The sequence below is a fragment of the Squalius cephalus genome, assembly GCF_949319135.1.
Source record: "Squalius cephalus genome assembly, chromosome: 12".
Lineage (NCBI taxonomy): Eukaryota > Metazoa > Chordata > Actinopteri > Cypriniformes > Leuciscidae > Squalius > Squalius cephalus.
The window spans coordinates 36432818-36460572 of record NC_137133.1 but is presented as its reverse complement, the minus strand read 5'-3'; the positions used below and the strand labels follow the sequence as shown (position 1 = coordinate 36460572).

The window sequence follows — 27755 nt, the reverse complement described above, 5'->3', positions numbered from 1 at the left end:
GGACCGACCGTGTAAACTTCTGTACACTTCAGTACAGTGCTGAGCATGAAAGATGCCTTGAGATCAATTTTCAACAACCCAAACCATAAGGGACAAAACCCAAAACCAGTCAAAGCCGCCTGTCCATCTGATCAGAAGATCCAATGCCAATATGGAGCTGACGTATGCACAGATCAGATTTACACTTGTAAACTGCAGAATGGCAGCACAGTCTGTGTTGAGTGTTGTGTTGAGGCTGAGATGACTGATATTAGGCCCAGTTCTCCTCTCAGTAGCTAATGACAGCGTAACGGCTGTTCCATCAAAACCAGATTAAAGCAGGAAATGGAGGGAGGATTTGGAGATGAGTGGAGAGATTTGTACATGCTATGAGAGTAAAGTGAGAGAGACAGTGAGGATGTGTGTGTGAGTTGGGTTAGAGGCGAGCCGCATCATGTTAGTGCAGTGACACAGGTTTTACACGGTATGCACCAGAGTAGTTCTTATAGGGGGGCATGTGTCAAAATGATTTACGACTTTGACATTTGACCTTTTGACAGGTTGAACTTCCGGTGACCTTATGATTGATGGGTTGAACTTCCGGAATGAGGTCATGGGATTAACCTTTGCCCTATCGATCATGGGTTTTGACAGTTAGTTTTTGCCCTATGACCTATCTAGCCCTAAATCATAGTTTTGACTGGTGCTTTTGCCCTATTTTAACAGAATAGATGTTTTTGCCGGTTGTTTGAACTTTGTCCCAGTTATATGTGTGTGCGTGTGTGGTTATATGGTTATATATATATCTATCCTTTATATAATTTATATAATATACATAATCTAAAGCAATTTAACTAAGGTTGAAAAACATTCTGTTCTTTAAAAGAATATAAAATAAAAAGCTTACTAAAACCAATTGTTTTAGATGAATAAAATCATCTTACCTTATTTTAGAGAGAGAGTTGAAGTATGGCCATACCATTCATGTCACAAAAATAATTAAACTAAAATTGAAAAAGATACCTTTAAAAGTATATAAAATATATCTTATTGATCCAATTATTTTAGCTGAATAAATAAAATTGTCTTACATTATTTTAGAGAGAGCTGAAGAAGTAGCTCCTAACACATCATTGTCCATACGAATGGGTCACAAAAAGAATTAAACTAAAGTTGAAAAAAAATATTCTGTTCTTTTTAAAAGTATATAATGAAATGCTTACACAATATATGTTTGTATACATGTTTGTAAGTCTGGACGGTCTCTGACTTCAGTGATCAAGATATCAGGGGCTGAAATTATTTCAAAGTTTAAAAATGTTTTAAAGTTGTAATAATGCTTTTAAAATCAATGAATTATTAAAAGTGGAAATACAAAAAGACTTTCTTCCTGAATGACCTCACACCGTCTCAAAAAGTAAAGGAGCCGCGTGCGCGTGTCTGTGTCCGTCTATGCGCGTCTGAGCTCTGACCCCTCCTTTGCATTCCAGAGTACGGTGAAATCTCACACTAACAAAAGTTGAAAAACATACCTTTAAAAGTATAAGTGAAATGGTTATAAAATAATTTTACTCAGGTTGAAAAATATTCTGTTCTTTTTAAAAGAATATAAAATAAAAAGCTTACTAAAACCAATTGTTTTAGTTTCAGATGAATAAAATCATCTTACCTTATTTTAGAGAGAGAGTTGAAGTATATCCTACCATTCATGTCCACAAAAATAATTAAACTAAAGTTGAAAACATCGCATCCTTTAAAAGAATATAAAAAGCTTACTAAAACCAATTGTTTTAGATAAAAGAATTTAAATCATCTAGAGTTACAACTCTTGAACTTGTTCAAGAAGCTCTTAAGAGACATAAATCACAGAGTGGTTCTCTCTCACACCAGCGTCTCTGACTCAGAGGGGTGTATTCAGTGATGGGATGAGACATTTTGAATGGTGTGTTAAACTTATAATCCTAAAAGTTTAAAAATAAAAGATGTTTTAAATAAATTATTAAAAGTCTTAATAAAAAAACAAATATTCTACAACGATGGTCTGTGGAAAAATTTGACTTGAACTTAAAGTATTTTTATTTATTTATAATGGGTATGTAAATAATTTGAACATTTTTAAAGCGTCACAAGTCATCTCACGCCTGTGAAATATTCAATAATTTCTTAAGTTGTATCTGTGAGAAAATGACAACCACATAGGCCTATCTTCAGAGAGAGCAACCATGAAAACATTTAGAAACTGGGAATCTTCCAGAAATAAGGTCCTTCCAAACAGCGCTGAGAAAGAAGTTACTGGACAATAACGATAGCTGCCTTCAGAATATCGGATGACAGACCGAGCCTCTGTGCATCGTGTCAGAGCGTATGTCATGTTAGTCTGCTAAGCCTTTCCATACTAAATTCATTTCAAAGCATAACCTTAAACGTTTACATTAGATATTTTAAAAGATTGATTAAATTAAATCTTTAAAGTTTGAATACATACTCATCTTCTATTTAGCTTTTAGAAGACTTATGTATGATATAAATGATTTTGCTTAACTGTGACCTAAAGTATAATTGTTATTAAACAATGTCTGTTCAAAAACTGTACTTGGTCGTCTTAAATCTCATTTATATGAAAAAGATTCAACCAGCATTTTTTGTCCATCTGGGGGTTTCAATTTTTATGATGGGGGCTTTCCATAGCTATCCCGTACACCTAAACACGACCATCACAGAAAACTACATTTTCAAAATGAAAGAAATAAATAATTTAATAAAATGTAAACAAAGTTTTAGCTAAATAAAAACACCTTACATTTCCAGAGAGGCGAAGTAGTTCTTTATGCAATGATAAAAACGATCCAAAAAAGCAAATAGTTTAAGTTGTCATAAACAGAACAAAACAAAAATCCTCCAGTGATAAACTACAGTGTGACCTGAAGCTTCAGGATATAGGGCGACAGACCAGATGAGTCTCGGTGGACAATGTCGCAGTAAATCTAGTCTCTAGATGGTCATGCACCAGTGAAAAGAAAAAAACCTGCTACAACCACACGCAAAATTCACACTCCCAATACCAAAAGTGCCGGTATCACAAGTGAAATAGCTGAGATTCTTAAATATTCACTAAATAACATACATTATCATGGCGAAACAGATTTCATGAGACAAAACTATACATTAGCAGGCAGAACACACGTCTATTAAAGTTCAAAAAGTTTGGGGTCGGCAATATTATTTTAATGTTTTTTTAAAGAAGTCGCTTATGCTCACCAAACCTATATACAGGACATATATAAATCAGATATAGGCTAAGTACAATAACAACTTTAGAAAGAAAAAAAAAAACATTACGATGTCTAGAAATCAATTTCAATAGTTTTGTTACGTTGGGTTTAATTTGTCTTTTAATGAGATCTACTAATATATTGTTAGTGCCGAGATTTGAAATAATACATAGATCCGCAGATTTTGCTTGTGTACCATAATGGACTGGGCTGCGTTGTCTCTTAGCGCGCTACGAAGACTCTTCAGGAATAACTTAACTAAAGATATGCCATTGATATAGGCGTGTTCCCCAAACCATCCCTTAGGAAGCTGCTTAAGATATCCTTTCTTACGTGCGACGTTACCCGGTGCTGTCCGTGGCGATGCTGCTGAATCTGCTGAAATCGATGGATCGAGAATCGTGCAGGTCTTGCTGCTCCCTCCCCGTTCTGTGATTGGTTCCCTTTTTGAGAATAGAATAGAATGAGGAATATGTACTACTGTACACCCAAAGCGCTTTACAATCATATCAGGGTCTTTAATACCCTCCAAAATCGAGGAGGTCAAAGGTCATGCCTATCAGCTCTCCCCAAAGTCTGTTCATGCGGCCACCAGACAGCCTGTCCATCAACAAATGCTAACATTTTAAAATTCAACATATATTTTGATGTTTGAATATTTTTGTATAGGCTAAATAAGATCTAAGACGACTAAGCACAGTTTTTGCTTTAAAATTGTAAAGTTTTTGAACAGACGCTGTTTAGTAAAGTTATTACCTTAGGTTAAATTTAAGTAAGATCATTCAAGTCTTCTAGGAAGATAAATAGAAGATATGATTTTAATAAAACTTTAAATATCTAATTTAAACTTTATTATGCATTTAAATGAATTTAGTATGAATAAAACTCTGGAAGTATATGCTCTGGAGTGCAGACTAGCTTTACATATGCTGTGTCATTGTGTCCTGAGGCTCATCTGGTCTGTAACTCCTCCGTCTCTGTGAGGGTCTGAAGCTTCAGTTCACACTCTAGTTCATCCCTGAAGGATCTGGGAGTGTTTCGTTTAGACAACTTAAACTATTTGCTTTTTGGATTGTTTTTTTATCATTGCATAAAGAACTACTTCTTCAACGCTCTGAAAATGTAAGGTGTTTTTATATTTATATATTTTAGCCAACTTATTTACTAACTAAAACAGTTTAAATCAATTATTTTTGTAACATTTGTTATTATTCATTGAGTTATATATTTTATTTATAATCATTTAATTTAAAATATAGATACGTTTATTTTTATAGAACCAGTGTGTGTGTGTGTGTGTGTGTGTGTGTGTGTGTGTGTGTGGTTCAGGTATTTTTGACCTGAGCAAAATGTATCCCATGAGCAAAACACCTTATAAATTATATTTATTTATATTTTCTGAAAAATGTAAAAAATGCAGAAAGTTTTCTGTGAAGGTCGTGTTTAGGTGTACGGGGTAGAATATACAGTTACAGTACAAAATCATTATGCATATGGAGGCTAAAAACACACTCCTCTGTCTCTCTAAGAAACACTCAAGAGAATTTATATTTCTACTTATTGTATTTTTGTAAATCATTTCATACATGGTTTGGTCATTTCTGTGTAAGGAGATCTTTTCCTGCTCTCTGAAAAATGCAAGGTTCTTTTTTATATATTAATGTAGCTAAAACTATAATAATTGGTTAAGAAAATTTTATTTATAATCATTTCATTTGAAATATATGTTATTTTATATTTTACTCAACCGTTTGAAATATTGTGTTTCATTTATCACCTTATGTTGATTTAGTTAGAATAGGTAGAACATATATTCACGTTGGTTTTAATGCGCAACAGCCTGATAGTTTTTCTAACTTATGGAGAAAAACAAAACTTAACTTTGACCAGCTAGTAAATGGCAAAAAAAAAAAAAAAAAAAAAATTGAAACCATCAAAAATGTAAAGATTTAATGTTTTATCTCTGTTTGTTGATCAATTTATGGCTATTACATGATTTTTATTTTTATGTTAATTTAATCCAATAGTAAAAAGTATACAGCTTTACTATATTTCAGTGTAGACCATCTGAAAATAAATAAAATAGCAGAGCCATTTACTCATAACTAATACACAATTAAAAAAGAAACTATTAATTAATAGAATAAGATCAAAGAGGTTATTTAAAATATTGTTTTATAAAAAACAAATTGTGTAGGCTACTGTGCATATAGGGAGCTATTGGCACAATTTCAGCAGTTGTAAGTCAGTCTGGTTAATAGGACCTACAACCTTTGAAACATGATAAAAGAAAAAAAATACTTTTATTATATTATAGAAATTTCCTAAAAAAAATTGTTTACTGTAATGAAAAAATCAGCTGTAGTAAGTCAGTCTACTACCAATACAATCAAGCTTTGGATTTGGAACATCACTGTTTTTGAATATTAAAAGTAATTTTAATTAATACAAATTATACGTTTTAACAACTTGAAAGAATTGGCGGACGTTCCCTCGCATTTCCGTTGTGTTGCGGCTTTATTTCGTTGTGTTGTGGATTCATTTCGTTGTGTTATGTCCCTTATGTTTGCTTCTTAAATTTGGTGGTGTTGTGCACTACTGGGCCACCGTAGGTCACAGTCGGTTGCAATAAAGGTGAAGGCAGGATGCAGGTGTTTTGGAGCTCAGGAACAATAAACATGACCAAAACAATCAAACCTAGCATGACAAGAAGGTAAAAGCAGCATTATATGTTATCCCAGTTACCATACATGTGCTCACATGTACCATACCATACATGTGCTCACATGCAAATCTTTGTTTCCATAGACATTAGATTTGTTTGGCTTTGAAGGATGTAATAGTAAAAGTCTTTTTCAGTCTTGCAGCAAGGACTCAAAAGTGTGTGACAGGCACATCTAATCAAATAAATGATCTGTAATAATAAAAAATAACTTTAAGACGGTTTAAAGTAATATTTATACGAAAGAAATTCATTTGAAATAATGTCATATTGGAATAGAATTAACAAATTCTCAATATTGAGACCACAGTTGTGAGACATCAACAAAAATGGTGTTTGGATCTATAAATGCTTAAAGGGAAACTTCACCCATTTGCATTAAGCTTTGTATTGTTAGAAACCCAGTCATATATTATAATAAACGTGGATTTTTCGTTCATTTTTCCCTGAGATGGGAGAAATAAGGATTTAAGTGTTTTACTTCCTGCTTATTATGACGTAAAAATCATAATTTTGCATCATAATAAGCAGGAAGTCACATTTCATTGAAAAGTGTAGAGACTACAAACACTAGCTCCTCATTATTCCAGGGGGCGGGACCCGCTCACGCTACAGGCCTATTACAGATCAGTGGGTGGGACTTCACTTTCTGAAACTAAAAGCAATATCCTCCATCTTGTTTGGAAGCTAAGCTAACAGGCACTGTGGAGCCAGCTGTGAAGATATGACAATAGCGGAGGGTAACGTTACTCAATATGATGTAGAAGAAGAGGATTTCGGAAGTCTGATGCTCGAATCAGGTGTTTGTGGCTACCTTTACAAGCCGCATATAGCGAAGAGCAGCCGAGGCAGAAGACCTGCCTGCCGCGGACGAGAAGCCCAGACTGGCTCGAGCTGGGGGCGGACTGGTGGCGCCGGTGATCTCACTATGCAACTACGAACACAGAGATAGAGTCCGTCTGCTGCAAAGAACTTAAACAATGCCAATTTCTCCTGGACGAAATCTCTGAATCAGACGAGGACACGGACGTTTGTGTTGTGAACCATCCTAGTTTCGCACCGCATCTAACTGAACATCCCGGTAACGTTACCATGCAATAATTCACCACTTCGAAAGAAATACAAATGAGGAGTAATTCACTGAGTTCGCCAACTAACTAACGTTAGACATTTTGTGTGAAATGAATTTCAAGCTCCGGTGGTAGCTAGCCTTATAGACGGATGAGTGATTCATATGCTGTTCTGGATTAGTGGGAGTGGCTTGCGCAGCTGTGCAATGTGGTGCATTGTGGGAGTTGTTGTCTTTCATACAAATGCGTCCTGAAGTTACTTTCTTTCTTTTCTCGGTCAAGAAGGCACCAAATTCAAAATTTATTTTACATTTCGACTACATATATGACCCACTTTCAATAAAGATCAATGTTCAAATGGGTGGAAAAAGGTTTTCTCTGCGCAAACTTCAAAAACGCAAGCCTGTGAAAATGGTGACGGCATGCACATCATGCACATTACGTGTTTAATCTGTAGGGATGCGCGTTTGAATATATATGTGCACTGGCGTGTAGTCCTCCTTTACAAATCAACCCTCAACAAATTACTTGTCTGGCCTTAAGAATTTATAATACAATATTATTTATCGCTTCCGCGTAGCCATGTGAACCGGAATCATTTTGACAACATTTTATCTGTACAGAGGTAAAGGGAAAGGAAGGAAGCCTTCACAGGGGAGAGACTAGTTAACACTTCAGGACTGCATTGTCGTCGTGTTCAGGCGCAGGTCCTTCGTCGTCAGATATGGATAAGGTTTGAATCCGGCGGACTGCTGTAAACCTCGGGATAAACAGAAACACTAATATTAGCATAGACGCCATTCTTCTTATGGTGTAACGAGTACATCAGGTTTTATGGGAAGTGTTCCTGGTTCCGGCTGACCTGATCTATGCAGCCTAACACTGAATTCTAGAAGTCTATAATGTGTTGTGTATGCTAGGTCAAAGAGATGTGTTTTTAGTCTAGATTTAAACTGACAGAGTGTGTCTGCTTCCCGGACAATGCTAGGAAGACTGTTCCAAAGTTTTGGTGCTAAATAGGAAAAGGATCTACCGCCAGCAGTTGATTTTGATATTCTAGGTATTATTATCAACTGGCCAGAATTTTGAGATCGCAATAGACGTGAAGGACTATAACGTGTTAAGAGCTCGCTCTAGTACTAGGGAGATAGACCATTTAGTGCTTTGTAAGTAATCAGCAAGATTTTAAAATGTGTAAGATGTTTAATAGGGAGCCAGTGCAGTGTTGACAGAACCGGGCTAATATGGTCATACTTCCTGGTTCTGGTAAGAACTCGAGCTGCTGTGTTTTAGACCAGCTGGAGTTTGTTTATTAAGCGTGTAGGGCAGACACCCAGTAGAGCATTACAATAATCTAGCCTTGAGGTCATGAACGCATGAACTAATTGTTCTGCATTTGTCAATGAGAGCATATGGCGTAATTTAGATATATTTTTAATATGAAAAAATGCGGTTTTACAGATACTAGACACGTGACTTTCAAATGAAAGATTGGTATCAAAGAGCACACACACACACACACGACTAATATTAGCGTAGACGCCATTCTTCTTATGGTGTAACGCAGTGGTCTCAAACTCAATTCCTGGAGGGCCACAGCTCTGCACAGTTTAGCTCCAACCAGCTCCAACTCATACCTGCAAGGAAGTTTCTAGTAATCCTGAAGACCTTGATTAGCTGGATCAGGTGTGTTTGATTAGGGTTGGAGCAAAACTGTGCAGAGCTGTGGCCCTCCAGGAATTGAGTTTGAGATCACTGGTGTAACGAGTACATCAGGTTTTATGGGAAGTGTTCCCGGTTCCGGCTGACCTAATCTATGCAACCTAACATTGAATTATAGAAGTCTATAATGTGTTGTGTATGCTAGGTCAAAGAGATGTGTTTAGTCTAGATTTAAACTGACAGTGTGTCTGCTTCCCGGACAATGTTAGGAAGACTGTTCCAAAGTTTTTCTGTTTTAAAGATTTAAGCGTATAGGGGGCGATTTCGGACACAGCCTAGATGTCTCTAGAGGAAGTGAAGATGTGCTTTTTTAAAGTACTGTGCACCAATCAGGACCTAGCATCAATCAGCCTTCAGGAACCAATCAGACGCCGTTCCTAGACAGACAAACACAGACACAAAACATCAGAAATATAACAAAACACAAACCCTGGGGTCGTAACAATATTTCGATGTTTTTTGAATATTTTGTGTTCTGCTGTGTTTAATAATTCTGAATGGATCTGTTCTGTATCTGTATGCAGTTAGGTTAAGATGGCTTGTATTGGTCAGTTGGAATCTCCGTGTCTGTTGGCATCTCCAAAGGATTTTTTACAGTTTTTGCTGTTGCATTGTATACATAATTGAGAATTATGAAAAAGGAAAAGTATTTTTATTTTACCTTAAAAACAAACAAACAAACAAAAAAAAACTAGCAGAAAATACAGTTTTGTGAGAATCATCCTCAAGCTTAATCCTGAACTTGGTAAAAGCAATTATCTTTATTTAAAATATTTTTCAAGCCTTCAAAATATGTTTTAAGTCTTAATATGTTTTCCTTCTGTTAAATCATACTGGGATGTTTGCCTAGAAAACTTTCCACCAGCCGCCACTGCCCATAACTGTTTGTTTACTGACATTCTTCAAAATATCTTCCTGTATGGTTAGCAGAACGAAGAAACTCATACAGGTTTGGAACATTTTGGTTCATACATTTTTGGGTGAACCATCCCTTTAAAAGTTTGAAACAGTATGATGAAATGAAGTCTCATTTGCTAAAATCAAGTGACTAGGTGAGTGTGATACAAGCTCCGAACCACTGATATGAAACAAAAATAATTCATAAAAAAAACACCCATCATGCAGCACTCAGATTTAATGAAATTAATAATTAAAAAATATACATCTAAAGAAATGGACTTTTACGATGGATCAGGTTTCACAGAGCGCTTACTAAATCATGTCATTTACATCTTAATGTCAAAAACATTAAAACAGTTTGTATGTGTTTTACTAAAAGAGCTAATTACAATGTAAAAGCAGAAATAATTTTCCAGGGACAGGAACTTGAGGTTGTACAAAATTTAAATTTTGAGGAATAATGATTAATTCTCAGCTTTCTTTTAAAAAAACATGTGAAGAAAGTTGTTGAATCAGAAAAAGAAAAAGTATTTCTTGCTTATGTTTTATCATTTAATCAAATGTCATCATCATATTTTAAGAAATCATTATTATCATGTTGATGTGTTTCTCATTACTATCAATTTGATGTGTTTACCATTATTATCATTTGAAATGTATGTTTAATACTTTTCTTTTATTAATCTTTATGCCTCAAATGTAGCTTGAATGTACTTGGGGTGAATGATAGACAGACCACAAAAGCTTGAATGTTTCATAATAAAGTGGTGAACAAATGTTATCTTAACTAAACATCTTGCAGTGTACGGTCTAAAACCTCAGAGTGTGAAAACTAGATATGTTTGGTTCTTGTGTGTCTGCTTCGATGCAGTATACTATGAAAAGAGGAACTTAGCTCTGTTCCGATAAGCAACTGAGTTTTCTTTTTTGAGTTGGGAACATTTAATTCAATTTACTATAGGCCTACTTGTTTCTTAGATCTTAAATGGTCTTGCTCCTCTAGTTTTTAAAATGAAACAGGAGAATATTCATGTAAGCTCCGCCCAGTGTAACCGAAAATATCAGACACTGAATATTTCAGAACACCGTCCTTAAATGTAGGAGTGTGTGTGTGTGTGTAACAAACCAGTGAGCTGGATTTTTTTAATTCATTTCCTTACAACTCACTGAGCGACAGCCAACGAGCCAGAGAGCAGGTAATCCAATCAATCAGAAATATGAGATACATTTTTTTTTTTCTGATGATATAAAATTATACATTTCAGTTGAGTTCAGAGACAGGGTTGAATTAGAGAGGTTGTCTGATTGTCTGTCCAGCACTGTAAAGTAGATGAACACAAATTTTTTTTTTTAAATGTAACAAAGACAAAACTGAAATTCTTATTGTGGGTTAGAAACATGAGCGGGAGAGGACAGAAGCTGGACCGGGTTCCTCAGCCCTACAATTTAAGAAGGGTGTCATTTTGGACTGTGACCAAAGTAACAACCACTTGCTTTTTATATCATTGGAGAAATACTGCCAAGATTCGTCCTTTTTAACGTTTGGATGATGCTAAGAAACTCATTCATGCTTTTACCTTCTCTCATCTTGATGCATTGTAATGCTATGTATTCTGGCTGACCTAAAGGGTTCAATGAAGTTACAATTTATACAAAATGCAACAGCTGGAGTACTAATGGAATTAAAAAGGAGAGAGTATATTACACTGGGTTTAATGGAATTGCATTGGAAGTATTGATTTTAAGTTTTTATTAATAGTTTATAAAACATTGCATAATCTGGCACCTTTATGCACTGTCGAGATACGCTCCAAATCGTAGTTTAAGATCCTCTAGTGCTAGTCTTCTGGCACATTATACAGTAAATCATAAGCGATCTGGCGGTGCTTCATTTAGCCACTATGCTCCAAAAAAATATATTTTAATTGTCTACCAAATGAAGTGAAAGAGGCTACCAGCATTCATTTTAAAAGGCAGGTTAAGACATTTCTTTTTAAAGTTTATAATCAGTATCAGTAAGAATATGGTGTGAATTTGAAAGTCTTAAATTTCAATGGAATATGTTAAAAAAAATTCAATGGAATATGCATCACCCAGCGGCTATTTTTAATATCTAATCAAAAAAAAAAAAAAAAAAAAAAAACCTTCACATTTGGAACGCAACTTGGTTAGACATATGACTTTAAAAAAAAAAAAAAAAAAAAAAAAAAAAAAATTAAAGTTAACAAATATTTTATGAAATATATATTTTAGATAAAAGAAAAATTATTTAGTACAGTACATTTGATTTATAGTAATCTTCTTCATACTTTTCTGACATGCTTTCACTTCAGAAATAATCTTTACAGTCAAGGGGTTAAGCTGCAGAAAACGTCCCATTTTTTATTTGAGCTCAAAAAGAGTTTATAAAATTCATTGAGAGTTAAAGTCTGTATTGTCATTTTATGCATTGACTTTCAATGATGAAAAGTATTATAAGGCATTTAAGATGTATATATTTTTTTCTGTATACATACTGTAGAAAACCCTACAATTTAGATTTCTATGCATTTACAGTATTTAACGGAAAAACAATATAATACATTTGTCACAGATGGTGGTTGTATGGGCACACGACGATGAAGATATCAGTGTAAAGACTTTAATAGATGATCCAAAAGGCGGCCACAGACCAAGGCATAAACTGCGCAACCACACGTGCACACGGTCGAGACCGAACAAAGAAACACAAGCAGAACAGAACTAATGTAGCCTACATGATAATGAGGGAGATAGTGCACATCCGAACATAAAGTGTCACGATTCTCCAAATCCTCAATTCGATAAAATGTTCGATTCTAAGGTCACGTTATTTTTTTAAAGCACAGGTTGATATGCCATATTTAGACTTTAGGCGTAATTTGCGGGTGGGGCGGGTGGGACATGTCGCCGCCACCTTTTGCTAAGTTCGATATTACCACTTTTGCAACATCTCGCGGCACGAATGTACCAATACAAATAAATAAAACATCTCCAGTTAACTGGCAGAGCATTCATTTCGTTTGTTTGTTAAATAAGAGGCGATCTAGCGCTGAAATGTGTTGTTTTTTAAATCAAGTGATCAAAGTGCTCGTTGCCGCTGCGATCAGTGGCGCGGATACTGTGTTCTCTTGTGGCTCGCGCACAGTCTTCACTCGGATGCGCGCTTCAGTCCGTTGTGGAGACTCTCTGGCCCTGTCCCAAATGGCACCCTAAGAACTCGTGTTTTTTTAATTTTTTTTTTTTTTTTTTTTTATTAAACATTTACTTTCAAAATACAAAAGTTAAAAGTCATAAACCAGAGAAGAAAGCCAGAGGTTCAGGGACTGATATATATTACATCACATTTGAATTCAGAAAAAAGAAAGAAAGAAAAACAAAATAAATAAATACAAGAAAATAAATCAAATTAAATTACAAAATTAGGAAGTATCAATTAAACATTAATTAATTAAATAAATATTCTCCCCACAAAACATAAAATAATAATAATAGAATAATAATAATAATAATAATAATAATAATAAAATATTTATACAAAAACGCCCAAAAATGAGCATACATTCAAAGTTTTAGTTGCCTTTTGTTACAAGAGGTAAATAAGGATTTGATATAAATCTTAACATCTTCTTGAAAGTGAGAAAAATTGGGGGTTACTTTCATAGTTTTACACTTGTGGATAAAAAATGTTGCAAGCAAAATAATTAAGTTGCAACGAAAAAATATATTCTCATATTGCTTCTCAAAAATGAAAAACCCAAATAAAACATCCTTGAAATAAAGCTCAAAGTCTTTATATATAGTTTACAATGAACTGGCAGATGTCTTGCCAAAGTTTTCTTGTGTGATCGCAATGCCAAAAAAGATGTACTAGCCTATAGTCTCTGGTTGTGAAGCACAAAAAGTACAATTTGCATACTTAATTTAAAATTTGACACCATGAACCTTTTGACGGGATAATACCGATGAATAAGTTTAAAAGAAATCTCTTTGACCTTATTTACTTGTTAGGGAGAGTCCAAACCTTCTTCCATGAAATATTTTCCACTAATGCGTTCCATTTTGTAACAACATGAGATGTGGAAACAGAATCATTGAGAAAAAGAAAACGAATATCTCTATTATTTTTTAATGTAGATTTAAAACATATCCTGCCAACATACGTGTCAGCTGGGTCTGGGAGAGGAATTTCAGAACTTGTCAAAAAACTATTATGGCATTAAATAGCATAATGACACCATTAGGAATAGCACCAAATACAGTGGCAAACTGTTTTGGAGTAACAGGAATATTATAGTGAGAGAGAAATTCTTGATAAGTAAATAAGTTACCATCCTGATTAAATAACTGGCTAACCCGATTGATACCATTCTTATTTTATTTATTTATTTTATTTTATTAGTTTATTTGTCAGGGACAATGTACAAAATACATTAATCTTTCGAAAAGATGTTTTGTACCAGAGTTAGCAAAAGCTATTTTCCATCTGCAGTCCCCGGGCAGGTGCACAATATTAAAACATTAAATAAAAAACGAATAAAAAAACCATAACATCCTAAAATATATACAACATAGTCAAAAACATTTACTTCAATATTACATTTGTAGACTTTAAATGAGCTGATGCTGACACAGCTGGTTATCAAGGATGTAATTCTTTAAGTTTCGAGAGAAATTATTCAGATCCACAGATAATTTCAGACTATCTGGGAGTTGATTCCATTGTTTAATGGTTTTATATGAAAAGGCTGTCTGTGCAAAGGCGGAGGATCTTTTCGGGATAGCACAATTTCTGTGAGCAGTGGAGCGGGATGTTCGGTTCGTTTGTTCAGAGTAAAGTTTTATGACTTTTTTCATTGAGGGTGGAGCAATATTATTAACAATTTTGAAAACAGTTCTTAAATTTGTATATCGAATTAGAGAATCAAAACTTAATAATTTATATTTACTGAGAATATTACAGTGATGATAACGAAGGGCTTTTCTGTCAAGCACCTTTAAGGCCTGATTATAGACCGATCTGAGCGGTTTGAGTGTGGTCTCGTTGGCCTGAGACCAACAGGACAAACAGTAGGTGATGTGTGGTGAGATCATAGCATTAAAATACATGAAAGATGCTTCAGTTGTCAAACTATTCTTAATGTGTCTAAAGATGGAAATATTATATTTAATAGAGTTGTACATTCTTTTAATATGTTTTTTAAAACTTAGAGTTTGGTCCAAATGGACACCTAGATATTTTATCTCTGTCACGATGTTAATTTTTTGTCCATTAACATAGATGTTAGGCATATCTTTAACTTTATTGCACTTAGCGAAATACATTCCAACAGTTTTTTCAATATTTAGTGTTAAGCAAGAAGATTTAAGCCAATTACTTATTTTGTCCATGGCTGAGGACAATTTAAAGGCTACTTGCTCAATATCCCTCCCATGTACGTAGATGACGGCATCATCTGCGTACATGATGATGTCTACGCCCTTGCACACAGCCGGGAGATCACTGATGTAAATACTGAACAACAAGGGTCCCAGAATTGATCCTTGCGGGACCCCAGTTGTGCCGGGCTTCAAAGAGGACAATACATTTTTTACCCTCACACATTGCATCCGATTTGAGAGATATGATTGTATCCAATGCAGTGTCTCCATGGACAGATTATACTTAGAGAGCTTAGACAGGAGGACACGGTGGTTTACCGTGTCGAAGGCTTTTCGCAAGTCCAAAAACACGGCACCCACCGTGCCCCCTCTGTCCAAGTTGGCCTTTATGTTTTCTATCAGATAGCAGCAGGCTGCGTCGGTGGAATGGTTACGTCTAAAACCGAACTGCATGGAGTGCAACAAATGATTACAATCTAAGTGATCAGTTAACTGCTCTACAATAGCTTTCTCAAGAATTTTAGATGCTACAGGCAATATACTAATAGGCCTGTAGTTGCTTATTTCATTTTTGCTTCCAGATTTATAAATTGGGGTTATAACCGCTGTTTTAAAGACACTGGGGAAGATACTCTCATCAATAGATTTATTCACAATATATGTGATAGCTGGTGTTAAAATCTCCCTATGTTTTTTAATGAGAGAGCTATCAAGTCCCCAGAAATCTTTAGCTTTTGAGTTAGATAAGGATTGTATTATTTTATCTGTTTTAGAATAATCAATGTGTTTAAAAGACAGAACCTCATAATCATAAATGGAGGGCTGAGGTGATAAACGGATGAAGCAATCCAGAGGCGTGTTGGATAATTTCATTCACTGAATCAATAAAATAATTATTAAAATAGTTTGAAACTGTTAGACCATCCTTATGGTTTTCGTCATTTATTTTCAGCTCTATTATTCCACTCTTAGTTTGCGTCTTTCCAGTTAATTTGTCTATAATTTGCCAAAGTTGTTTAGAATTGCCCTTTGCTTGTTTAATTATATTCAGAAAAAACATTGCTTTTGCTTGTCTTAGCTGTTGAGTGACTTTATTTCGAAGTCCCTTATAGATCAGGCGATCAGTTGTGAGTCCCGTTTTATGGGACTTTTTTAATGCTGAATCTCGAGTTCTCATCAATTTCCATAGATTATCATTTAACCAAGGTAGAGGGATTTTGCCTTTAGGCTTTACCTTTTTTTCTTTAGAATATTTAAAAACAAGCTGTTGAAACATCTTTATAAACTCATTAGAAGCTGTATTACTTTCTTTATCATTTACCATTTCAAACCAATTTACCTTTCTTATTTCATTATCAAGCTTCTCAATATCTTTCCTGGGGATATAGAGTACAGATTCATTAATATCAACCTTATTTAAATTTCGGTAGCGCACTTTTGACAGTTTCCTTGCAACCAATGTTAAATTATGATCAGAAAGACCTGTTATTAAATTATAAACTTTACAGATACGGTCAGCTTTGTTAGTAAAAACTAAATCAATAAGTGTTTGAGATGTCTTAGTAATCCGAGTTGCTTTTTCAATCATTTGTGTTAAATTAAATTTTTGAGTAATCTCCTTTAGTTTTTTTCTACCATTTTTATCGATCCAATTTATATTAAAATCCCCCATGAGAAGTATTTCTTTCGCATCACATTTTTTAAGAATGTCAGTTAGGTGATCAAAAAATACATTAGTTGATGTCGGAGGCCTATACAAAGCAAGAACAGCAAATGACATTTCCGGAGACAGCCTAATTTTTATCCCTACACATTCCAAAACATCTCCCACTGATTCCATTTGTACACATTGAAAAGTGTCCTTGACATAAATCATTACTCCGCCCCCTTTGCCATGACCACGGTCACGCCTGTAGATGTTATAGCCTGGAATATAAACAACACTATTTGAAGTGGTGGGTTTTAGCCAAGTCTCAGAAAGACACAAAAAGTCAAGGTTGGAATGTGTTAGCAACTGTTCAAGTTTTTCAGATTTCGATACAGCGCTTCTTATATTTAGGTGTCCCCCAAATACACCTTTAGGTTTAACCTTTCGGTCCCAGAGTACTTTGGCATGATTAACAGTCTGAAATAGTCTGTATATCTGTTGTTTGGTGACAGCATTTGAGAGACACATGGATAGATGAGACGAGTGCACCGAATCACATGCCGCTCCAACTTTCTCCACAGCGCCATTTCGTTTGTTTACCCCAGTATCCGGACAAAATGTATCTGTGCGTGGTGTCTGTGCCAAAGCACCCGACAAGCTCTTTTTACGCAAGGTCTCAGTACCGTCTGGGGAGGGCGCATCTAACTTTATCGCAGGAGAAACCTGCGAAGTTCCAGATCTATCCTCCGCCGTGCACAGTGTTGATGGCAAGCGATTTTGTCCGTTTATTAGTGTGTGCTCGTAGAAGTAACTCACTGCGTTCGTAACTGCAGATCCACACATGGGTGAAACGCCATTTGCTCCCGTTAGTTCTTCCCCGCCGCCAGGTCCGGGGTTTAGATGTATATCCCCGCACAATAAGAGTAAAGTGCACAGCAAGGTTAAAACAGCTGATCCTCGGCGGCGCTTATCAAAACGGGAGTTGATCGATAAAGGCACAACTGCGCGTCCGTTTTAAAACAGACGCGTAAATGGCGTGTTTACTCCATGTGTTGAAAGGTGGTGGTACGTGGCGCGTCGCGTTGTAATCCGACCGGCAGCAAAGAGCTTGCCAATCACTCCATGTTGAAAGTAACACCGCGGCAAGCACATGCAAGGCGATCACCACATACTGATTTATATTTAGTCGCCCACTTTTTCTTAGATAAGGCAACTGTAATTCAGCATCAGGTCCACTGTTGTTAAATGGCGATTCCTCAGAACGTATTAAGGAAGGTGAGCTCGCAGGACCTGCCAACCTGCAGCCTCCACCTGACGCCATCTCACGGCCTCTTAAACCCGTTTTCGAAAAATAAGGACTTATGTTTATAACAAATATTCTTATTATTCCAAATGAAGTAATTGGTTGGAGAAAAATTGTGTTTGAAAATCATAGACCACGCTAATAGTGCTTGTTTGTGGAAATTAGACAGAGCAACAGGGATCTTCTCAATGCTGAAGTTACACATCAATAGAAAATTCAAACCTCCCAACTGAGAAAAGACATATTCCGGTATAATATTCCAAATACTGAATGGATTTCTCAAGTAATTCCTCAACCAGTTGATTTTTAAGTATTATTTAACGTTGCAAAATCAACAAAATTGAGACCACCGTTACTGAAGCTGTTGGACAAAACTCTAAGCACTCGTGGTCTTCCTACGAGTCCACACTTTCGTGACGTAATGCCGCTTTGGTGCGGGATCCGCATCAGTGCCAAGAAGTTTAAGTTTATTGCAGAACTTGCACATAATTACAAGCTCAGGGAAGTGAAGCAAGGTTGTATCTCTTACAATGAACAAACAATGATACGAAAAAAATAAATTAAATAAATAAATTATTTAAAAAATATCCTGGATTTGCATACAGCACATTATGTGATTAATGCAAAAATGCACCTGTATGCTGATGATACTATTATTTATTGTTCTGCAAAATCACCTGCTGAGACAATTTTAAGGCTACAAAAAGCATTTGAGAATATCCAGCTCAATCTACAGGCATTACATTTAGTTTTAAATGATAAGAAAACTAAATACATGTTTTTTAATAGAACCCGTAAGCCTGGACCTTCCTTGCCTCAACTCCACACATTACAGGGCAGGCCAATAGAATTAGTTTGCTCATATAAATATCTGGGGTTTATATTAGAGGAAAACATGTCTTTTAATTTGCATATTAAACAGTTACTCACTAAATTGGAAATTAAAGCTGGTTTTTTTCTTCAGAAACAGTTCTTGCTTTACACAGAAAGCCAAGAAAAAGCTGGTTGAAGCTACCTTTTTGCCGGTTTTAGACTATGGAGATGTATTTTACAGACACTCCACAAAGACCTTGTTGAAATCATTGGATTCTGTGTATCATTCAGCACTGAGATTTATAATGCATGCAAAGTACTCTGTTCATCACTATGAAATGGTTGGTTGGTCCTCACTTAACACAAGAATTCTTAGGCTCAAACATTGGTTGATCTTTGTGTATAAATCAATAACTGGACATACTCCTTCATATTTAACTACACTCTTAACACCTAGTAGATCTGAATACAAGCTAAGATCAAGTAGATACATAGGCTACTGTATGATATTCCACAAATTAAAACAGAGTTTGGCAAAAATGCTTTTAGTTATAATGCTCCAACTTCATGGAATGAGTTGCAAAACCAGCTAAAACTGCAGGTTTTTATTTCACATATTGAATTCAAGTCTTACCTAAATCAAATTTATCATCATGTTTGTGATTGTTTTAAAGGTGCATTAAGCAACTTTTCATGTTAAAAATACCCGTTTTCTAACCCATACATTCTTAAACAATTGCCTGATGGGCTGACTGAGCCCTTCTCTGATCACTGAGATTGTCTCTATAATCCTGTAAAGTAAAATAAATAAGAGGGATTCGGGCCAGAATTTTAGACTGGGCGTGACGTCATGCCCAGTCACGGCACGCTTACTGGCTGTGTCTGGCAGGTTTGTGTATTCGCCGCCATTCTCCGTAGAAGATGGATTGTAAGAGACCTGCTTATAGTTCATTTCAAACACCAACACAGAAAACAGGTTGTAGTTTCGCTTGCCACCAGAGGGGGCATAGTTCTGCAAAAACTCAGAGACTTGCGCAATGCACCTTTAAATAGTGATGTTTTGTATATTTTAATATTTTTGTGCATCCCTGTCATTTTGTTGCTTGTTGTCTAAGTGTATATTCTATGTGCTGCCTTCTTGGCCAGGGCTCACTTGTAAAAGAGATTGTAATCTCAATGTGATTTTCTTCCCTGGTAAAATAAAGGTTAATAAAATAAAATAAATGTAATTATACAAAAAAACGAAAAGAAAAGAAAAGAAAAGCATAACAACAAGGTTAAGTCATATCTTTGAATAAATCATAATGCATCAAAAATGTTGCAATTTTTTTGTTATTTAAAAGTCTAAGGGATGAAATAAAAGAATTAAGGTCAGCAAGAGGGAAGCACAAAGGAGACATTTGTGCTTGTGGATGAAGAATTTTGCATACAAGATAAGGAAATTAACAACATGTTCAAGGGACATATAAAATATAACCTCTCTGAGAATGAAGGTGTGGGTCACATTTGTAGGGCCAAAAACAAAAGCACTTAATTCAGCCCAAAATCTATTGGTTTTTACACTCACAAAATAAATAGGTGAGTAATAGAGGAGAACTGGCCCCCGACTGAGCCTGGGTTCTCCCAAGGTTTTTTTTTCTCCATTAGGTCTCTTGATGGAGTTTCAGGTCACCATTAGGTCACTTGATGGAGTTTTTCGGTTCCTTGCCACTGTTGCCTTTGGCTTGCTCAGTTGGGGATATTTTGGGGATATTTAATTTAACTTTATCAATCAATAAATTCCACTAGAAACAAACCTTATTGTATTATTTTAATTTAATACTGTGAAGCTGCTTTGATACAATCTGTATTGTGAAAAGCGCTATACAAATATACTTGACTTGACCATTGTGGAGAAGTGTGCAGCATTTTGTTTGGCTGTGGACTGATTTTGTTACTTACAACTGCTTTGGTTGAAAGAGCATGTAAATCTTAGCATTTAAGATGATAATATGTGCTACTGCTAGCAAATAGCTAGCTGTAATCTATCAATTTAATTATGTGTCACAAAAATAAATGAAATATTAATGGATGAATGAATATGAAAAACACCTGAGCATGTCAGGAAGCCTTTAAAAATTCTCTTTGAGACTACTTAAATTGGGTCGCTTAAAATGACTTAATTCCATGATGTTGAAGTTACATGAACAAATTATGTTAGTTTACCGTAACCCAGTTATGTGGAACCTGTTGACATAAAAATTTTTTTATTAAAGCCAACATATCATTTTTTTGTGTTTTCATTTTCATTTCATCATTTCATTTCAACTGTGGTTGTCGATGACTGTCCAACACAGGCGATTCTCCCAGTGGCAGGTTCAATCTGCAGCCAAAATGCATGAAAATGGCGGTAGCTGGCAAATCTATGAAAAAGATCAAATTGCATTGTAAGACCATTTTGGATTGTAGGCTAATCATATGAGCAGCACAACAGCAATCAACTTTTTAGAATGTCTCCCATGAATTAGGCTAGTGTCATGGGAACACACCAATTCGTAGTCATTCATGCAGGGGTCAAAATCCATAATAGACGATCCATCGGGCGGCCAGGGCGGAGCAAACAGTCCATCGGGTGGCCAGGGTGGAGACCTTCCCTCAGATGGCCAGGGCAGAGCAAACAGTCCATCGGGTGGCCAGGGCAGAGACCTTCCCTCAGACGGCCAGGGCAGAGCAGACAGTCCATCGGGTGGCCAGGGAACAGGAACAGGCACCCGCTCAGGAACAGACACCGGCTCAGGAACAGACACCGGCTCAGGCTCAGGAACAGACACAGGCTTGGCGGCGGCCATCTTGTCAGGAGACACAGGCTCGGCGGCGGCCATCTTGTCTGGAAACACCGGCTCAGCAGCGGCCATCTTGTCCGGAGACACTGGCTCGGCAGACGTGACCTGAACAGTCTCTGGATCGGCAGACGGGACCTGAACGGTCTCTGGATCGTCAGACGGGACCTGAACGGTCTCTGGATCGGCAGACGGGACCTCCGGGACGATCTCTGGGACGACAGCGGGCTGCACAGGGACAACCTCCGGTACCACAGCGGCTTGCTCGGGCATGGCCTCTGGGTCTTTGGGGAGGCCGGAGGTCTTCCTCCTCCTCCGCCATTTCTGGTGGCAATGTGCGTTTCTGATGGCGATGTAGATCACTTCTAAATGTAGCGCAGCTTTTGCGGCTTCATGTCACGCCCATAGTTGCCCATAAATAGTCCGTGAAACGCCCACAAGTTAATATTCATCGATTGCGAAATCATGGCAAACACTGAGAGGAAAACCAAATAAACGTAACTTTACTTCACTCAATGTGAAGTAGAAATTATCGTTGGCGAGGTGGAAAAGAGGAGTAAAATGTTTGGAGGGCACAGTGGGCATTACTAATGCCAGAAAGGCACTTGAGTGGCAAAAGGTTGCAGACGTTTTGATTTGATTGCTATTTGAGACCATTGCATCTGACAAGCTACAGATGTGTTATGAGGGTGAATTGCATAACATGCCAATATTATTGAAGAACATATTTAGGACCCAAGCCCTGAAAGGGCGAAGGCCCTATTGTTTCCGTAAGGATTTTTTTTTTTTTTTTTTTCATTATTTTTTTTTTTTGCCTTTTTGCCACTTTTGGGGCCCTTAACATTCTCAAAAACTCTTGAAATTTTGCACACACGTCAGAACCTGAGGCCATCAGGGCCGGGCTGAAGCTGGTACCGGGGCGTGGCAGGGGGGCTCGACAGCGCCCCCTGGAATGGGGTCCGAAAACTTGGTCCATAAATCAAACACGCTTGCATGTAATAATATGAAACTCAGTACACATATAGATCTCATCGGGCCGAACAACTTTCGTGCTCTAAGTTTTACAAAAGCCCAACAGGAAGTCGGTTATTATACGTTGTTTGGAAAACGCATACAATGGAATGTGAAATACTCCTCCTAGGGATTTCATCCGATCGCCACCAAACTCGGTGAGAATAAAGTCAAGTCATTGAGGATGAATTCTTGCGAACAGATTTTTGATATCTCGAACGGTTTGGCCGTGGCGAGGAAACAAATTTATGGCGAATAATGGGACACAGGAAGTGTGTTATAACTTCTGCATACATTATCTGATCTTGCTGAAACTTCAGCAGTGTATTCGTTGTAAGAGGCCGATCACATGGATGTGACCTTTGTGAGTCAAAGTTATAGCGCCACCAACTGGCAACAGGAAGTGTGTCACTTTCAAAATGCTTTGAAATCACTTTCTTATTTTTACCCGATTTGCTTAAAACTTTATGTGTATAATGTAGACACACGGCAGATGTAGACCTGTGAAAGGATTATTGATATCTTAGATACTGTTGCCGTGGCAACGCATCAAACTTTAATATTCTTTTCGGATGCTTTTGAGACTCTTCACATACTTGAAAATGCATGAAACTCGACAGATACATCACATTTATTATACAGTAGACATGTGCAAAGTCTCAGAAACGGGCGTGGTGGAATGGCTCAGTAGCGCCACCTTTAGTCAAAAATGGGGGCTTAGTTTTTCCTAGAATCACAAAACTTGGTAGGTGTATTGTTCTCATCAAGCAGGACACCTTTCTAATTTACAGTCATAACCTCAGACCCACAGGAAGTCAGATATTTTGGTTTGAATGTGGATTTTCTGGAGAATTTTCTGTCTCTCTCTGTGTGTCTGTGTGTGTGTGTGTGGGGGGGGATTTGTCTATTCCATTTAATCTTTGTTTTTCAAGGTTTCAGGGGCTTTTGGGGCCCTTAACGTGCTCGAAAACTCTTGAAACTTTCCACACAGGTCAGAACCCACGGTCATCAGAGCCGGGCTGAAGCTACCCGGGCGTGGCAGGGGGGCTCAACAGCGCCCTCTTGGACACGGTCTGAAAACTTGGTCCATATATCAAACACGCTTGCATGAATTAATATGAAACTCGGTACACATATAGATCTCATCGGGCCGAACAACTTCCGCACTCTAAGTTATTAGCTCCGCCCAAAAGGAAGTCGGCTATTATGGGTTGTTTGAAAAACGCATGCTGTGGAATTTAATGTACCATAATTTAATGTTCATCCAATCGCCTCCAAACTCGGTCAGCATGAAGTCAAGACATTGAGGATGCTAAATTCAGGACGGATTTTTGATATCTCGAACGGTTTGGCCGTGGCGAGGAAACAATGGCGAGAAAAGAGAAACACAAAGTAATATAACTTCTGCATACGTCGTTAACTGATCTTGATGAAACTTCAGCAGTGTGTTCGTGGTAAGAGGCCGATCAGATGGATGTAACTATTGTGAGTCAAAGTTATAGCGCCACCAACTGGCATACTGGTGCCACCGGCTTGGGCCCGCAATCGCTGCTCGCAGCTATATTTATATATATATATATTTCACTTTTCTTTTTGCAAATATGTGTTAATTTGCATTTCTTTTGTAATCTTTGTTTGATTTTGTTTGTTTTACACTGCAGATCGATCAAACGGGTGTTTGTGTAGGCTGTTAATTGTAAGACTTGCTTTGTGAAGTCTTCATGTTATTCATGAGAGGCAGTACTGTATTGCCATTTCTTTTACACAACGGTCTACAGTTTCACACACTTTCACGTGTTTCTTCCGTCTGCCGACGGTGTCGCCATTTCTCATTTCACCCATTTTTGTGCGTACGCCTGGGTCAGAGTTTGCGTGAAGGACCTGGGGCTTCATTTATAACCGTTGCGTTGCACAAAACAGCTGGGGCCTCATGTATAAAACTTTGCGTAGATTTCATCCTTAAAGTGTGCGTACGCACATAAGGCAGAATTTGCGTACGCACAAAAGTTTTCAGATTTATAAAACCGTCCGTACGCCAGAACCTGCGCAGAATTCACTTTATAAATCCCAGTCAGCGGAAGATTGTGCGCACATGCGTCTCCACCCTGAAATAACCATATATGGAGCTTACAACGCCTAGTTTTACTATGCATATCCTCATCTGCATATCATTTGCATATGATTATTCATCCACGTGATAACGTTTAACGGTACAAGACACATTACATTAATAAAAATCATGTATTTGCCTATCCTTGTCTTGTTTTTGAATACATAAATCAAATAGTGTAAAATACATTTAATCTTATCCACTGGCCGAATAGTATTTTTAATTGATTTATATTTTTAATGGAAACAGATAGGCCTTGGGCATTATTTGCACGAAACTATTTTCTCAGACAATCTGGTATTATCATGATAAGCAATTATCTCTGTGGTTAAAACATTAAAACACAGCACGCTACAGGAAACGTGTTCAAAAACATCGCATCCACAACAAATATTTCTATTGATTGAATTTGAATATAAAAAATGTTGTAACTTCTCAGTAATGATTTCATGTTTAAGTGTTCTCCATTAATTTGAATGGCATATTTAATCTAAATGTTTATATCATAAGTAAAACATAGTTTATATCAGAAGTATTTTATTTATTTAAGCTGTTATTTGCATCAGTTTCACTAAACGGCCCAACGCGCTCGCTGGCGCGGACATTTAAGAAGGGATGGATATTTGCTTCAAGTGACAGGTTGGTGAGCGAAATTATATTTGTATTATCTTGTATTTCTTTAGATTTTCTGTCTAAAAGTGATCTTCTGCAAGACACCAGTGCAGAGCTATAATGAAATAGAGTCTAAATTTTATTAAAATCAATGAATCCATCAAACTCCATCATAATCATATCATAATGATAATTCAGGTTGATGCAATTTGATTTATTGGGTGATGTAATAGGATAATTTAAAAGTTTTTCATTTTAAATAGTTATTGCTATTTGGGCCAGTTGGTGTCGCCAAAACACATACTCTTCTAAAAGAGTGCGTACGCACGGTCAAGAGCATCCTTACGGTGCGCACTTATCTACGCCTAGTTTATTTTTTATAAATCCCAATATGTGCGTGGAAAATTGCGTACGCATATTTCTATGCCCATTTTGTGCGTACGCAACGTTTATACATCAGGCCCCAGGGCCTGAAAGAGGCGTAGCCTACGCCACTTCCGACGCACAAGTTGTGATTTATAAAAAACAAACTTGACGGGAAAATTTGCTCACCTGCACGCGAACTCTGACCCATGCATACAAACGTTTTGGAGAAGGAGCAGTTTGGCGACACCGATGGTGAGCTGGAGTTAAATGTCTTTTTGGTCACTTTTACACAGAAAATCTAAAGAAAATTAAACATATACAGAAAGATAGTACAAATATAATTTCACTCACCAAGCCTATCACTTGAAGCAAATATCCATCCCCTTTTTAAATGTCCGCGCCAGCGAGCGCGTTGGGCCGTTTAGTGAAACAGACGTAAAACAGTTTAAATAAATAAAATAATGATTTAAACTATGTTTTACTTCTGATATAAACATTTAGATTAAATATGCCATTCAAATTAATGGAGTTAAACACATAAACATGAAATCATTACTGAGAAGTTACAACATTTTTTATATTCAATCAATAGAAATATTTGTTGTGGATGTGATGTTTTTTAACACTTTTCCTGTGGCGTGCTGTGTTTTAATGTTTTAACCACAGAGATAATTGCTTATCATGATAATAGGCTACCAGATTGTCTGAGAAAATAGTTTTGTGCAAATAATGCCCAAGGCCTATCTGTTTCCATTAAAAATATAAATCAATTAAAAAAACAATTCGGCCAGTGGAAAAGATTGAGAAAAACTTTCTCTGATATGTATTTTACTCTATTTGATTTATGTATTCAAAAGCAAGGCAAGGATAGGCAACTACATGATTACTTGTAAACGTTATCACGTGGATGAATAATCATATGCAAAAGATATGCATAGTAAAACTAGGCGTTGTAAGTTCCATATATGGTTATTTCGGGGTGGAGAAGCATGTGCGCACAATCTTCGCTGACTGGGGTTTATAAAGTAAATTCTGCGCAGGTTCTGGCGTACGAACGGTTTTATAAGTCTGAATATTTTTTGGCTTTCGGGCGCACGTACACTTTTAGTAAGGATCCTACGCACAGTTTTATAAATGAGACCCCAGACATTTTCCCGTCAAGTTTGCTTTTTATAAATACCAATTATTGCGTAGAGAGCGGCGTACGCCTTCTTTTGTGCGTACGCAACGTTTATAAATGAGGCCCCAGATTTTTCCCTAAAATCGGACAGGAGGAGCTCTAGGACTGACTCCTTGGGTTCACTGCCCCATCAGTCCGCCCTCCCCCAAAAAAACACATTTGTTTGGAAGCTCTAGGAATGGAGTCGATCCAGTCCACACCCCACAGAACCTCGAGCTTAATCACATCAAATTCACTACTCCACCACAGACCCAGGTCATCAGCATGGTTTCATCTCTCAATTATCTCCAGTTAAGTAATTTATGTTTGTCTCTTATCCAATTTTCAGTGCCATTTGAGTTTAGAGTAGGAGGAGGATGCAGAAATAAAATACATGTAATTAGTTGAGGTAATACTTTAACCCTTTCATGCATGAATTATGATAACCTCAGTCAGGATTTTTTTCCTATGTGTTTTTATTGCTCTTAGGGCATGAAAAACAAGAATTGATTTTTATTTTATTTTTTTACAAATTTTTCAAAGAGATCTTCAGATGTCCACTTGAGTGGACAGCATGCGGTTGGTTTAAACTGAAGATATACTGTATTAAATATAAGACAATAATCAAACAGATAAAGTATGTGAATTTAACAAATTAATCAATGCAATTATATCAAATAATGTGAAAACTATAAAATATATACAAAAAATATAAATGCAAAATATTGCAATGGCTTCATACAACTTCATACAAGTTGCACTTCGCGTATCTATGATATCAGAACATGAGGACGTGATTCCATCAGAATTTTCTACAGCCTGTCAAGGTACAACTGTGGAAACCACTCA

At 36.6% G+C, this 27755-nt stretch overlaps 2 protein-coding genes across 3 annotated transcripts in view; one reads left to right on the top strand and one right to left on the bottom strand.

The window, feature by feature from the left end:
• The window catches only part of LOC307168278 (uncharacterized protein), a 91776-nt gene extending 74229 nt beyond the window's left edge, over positions 1-17547 (bottom strand). Inside the window, exon 1 of the mRNA XM_079888042.1 lies at positions 17530-17547. The gene's annotated coding sequence lies outside the window, so the exon portion shown is untranslated. The remainder of the gene's footprint in view (positions 1-17529) is intronic.
• The window catches only part of LOC307168281 (GDP-L-fucose synthase-like), a 553698-nt gene that overhangs the window by 506305 nt on the left and 19638 nt on the right, over positions 1-27755 (top strand). Inside the window, exon 1 of one of the 2 annotated variants that reach the window (XM_079888047.1) lies at positions 10753-10861. The exons of the other annotated variant lie outside the window; for it this stretch is intronic. The gene's annotated coding sequence lies outside the window, so the exon portion shown is untranslated. Of the gene's footprint in view, positions 1-10752; positions 10862-27755 lie in introns of those variants that run through there. 2 annotated transcript variants of the gene reach the window in all.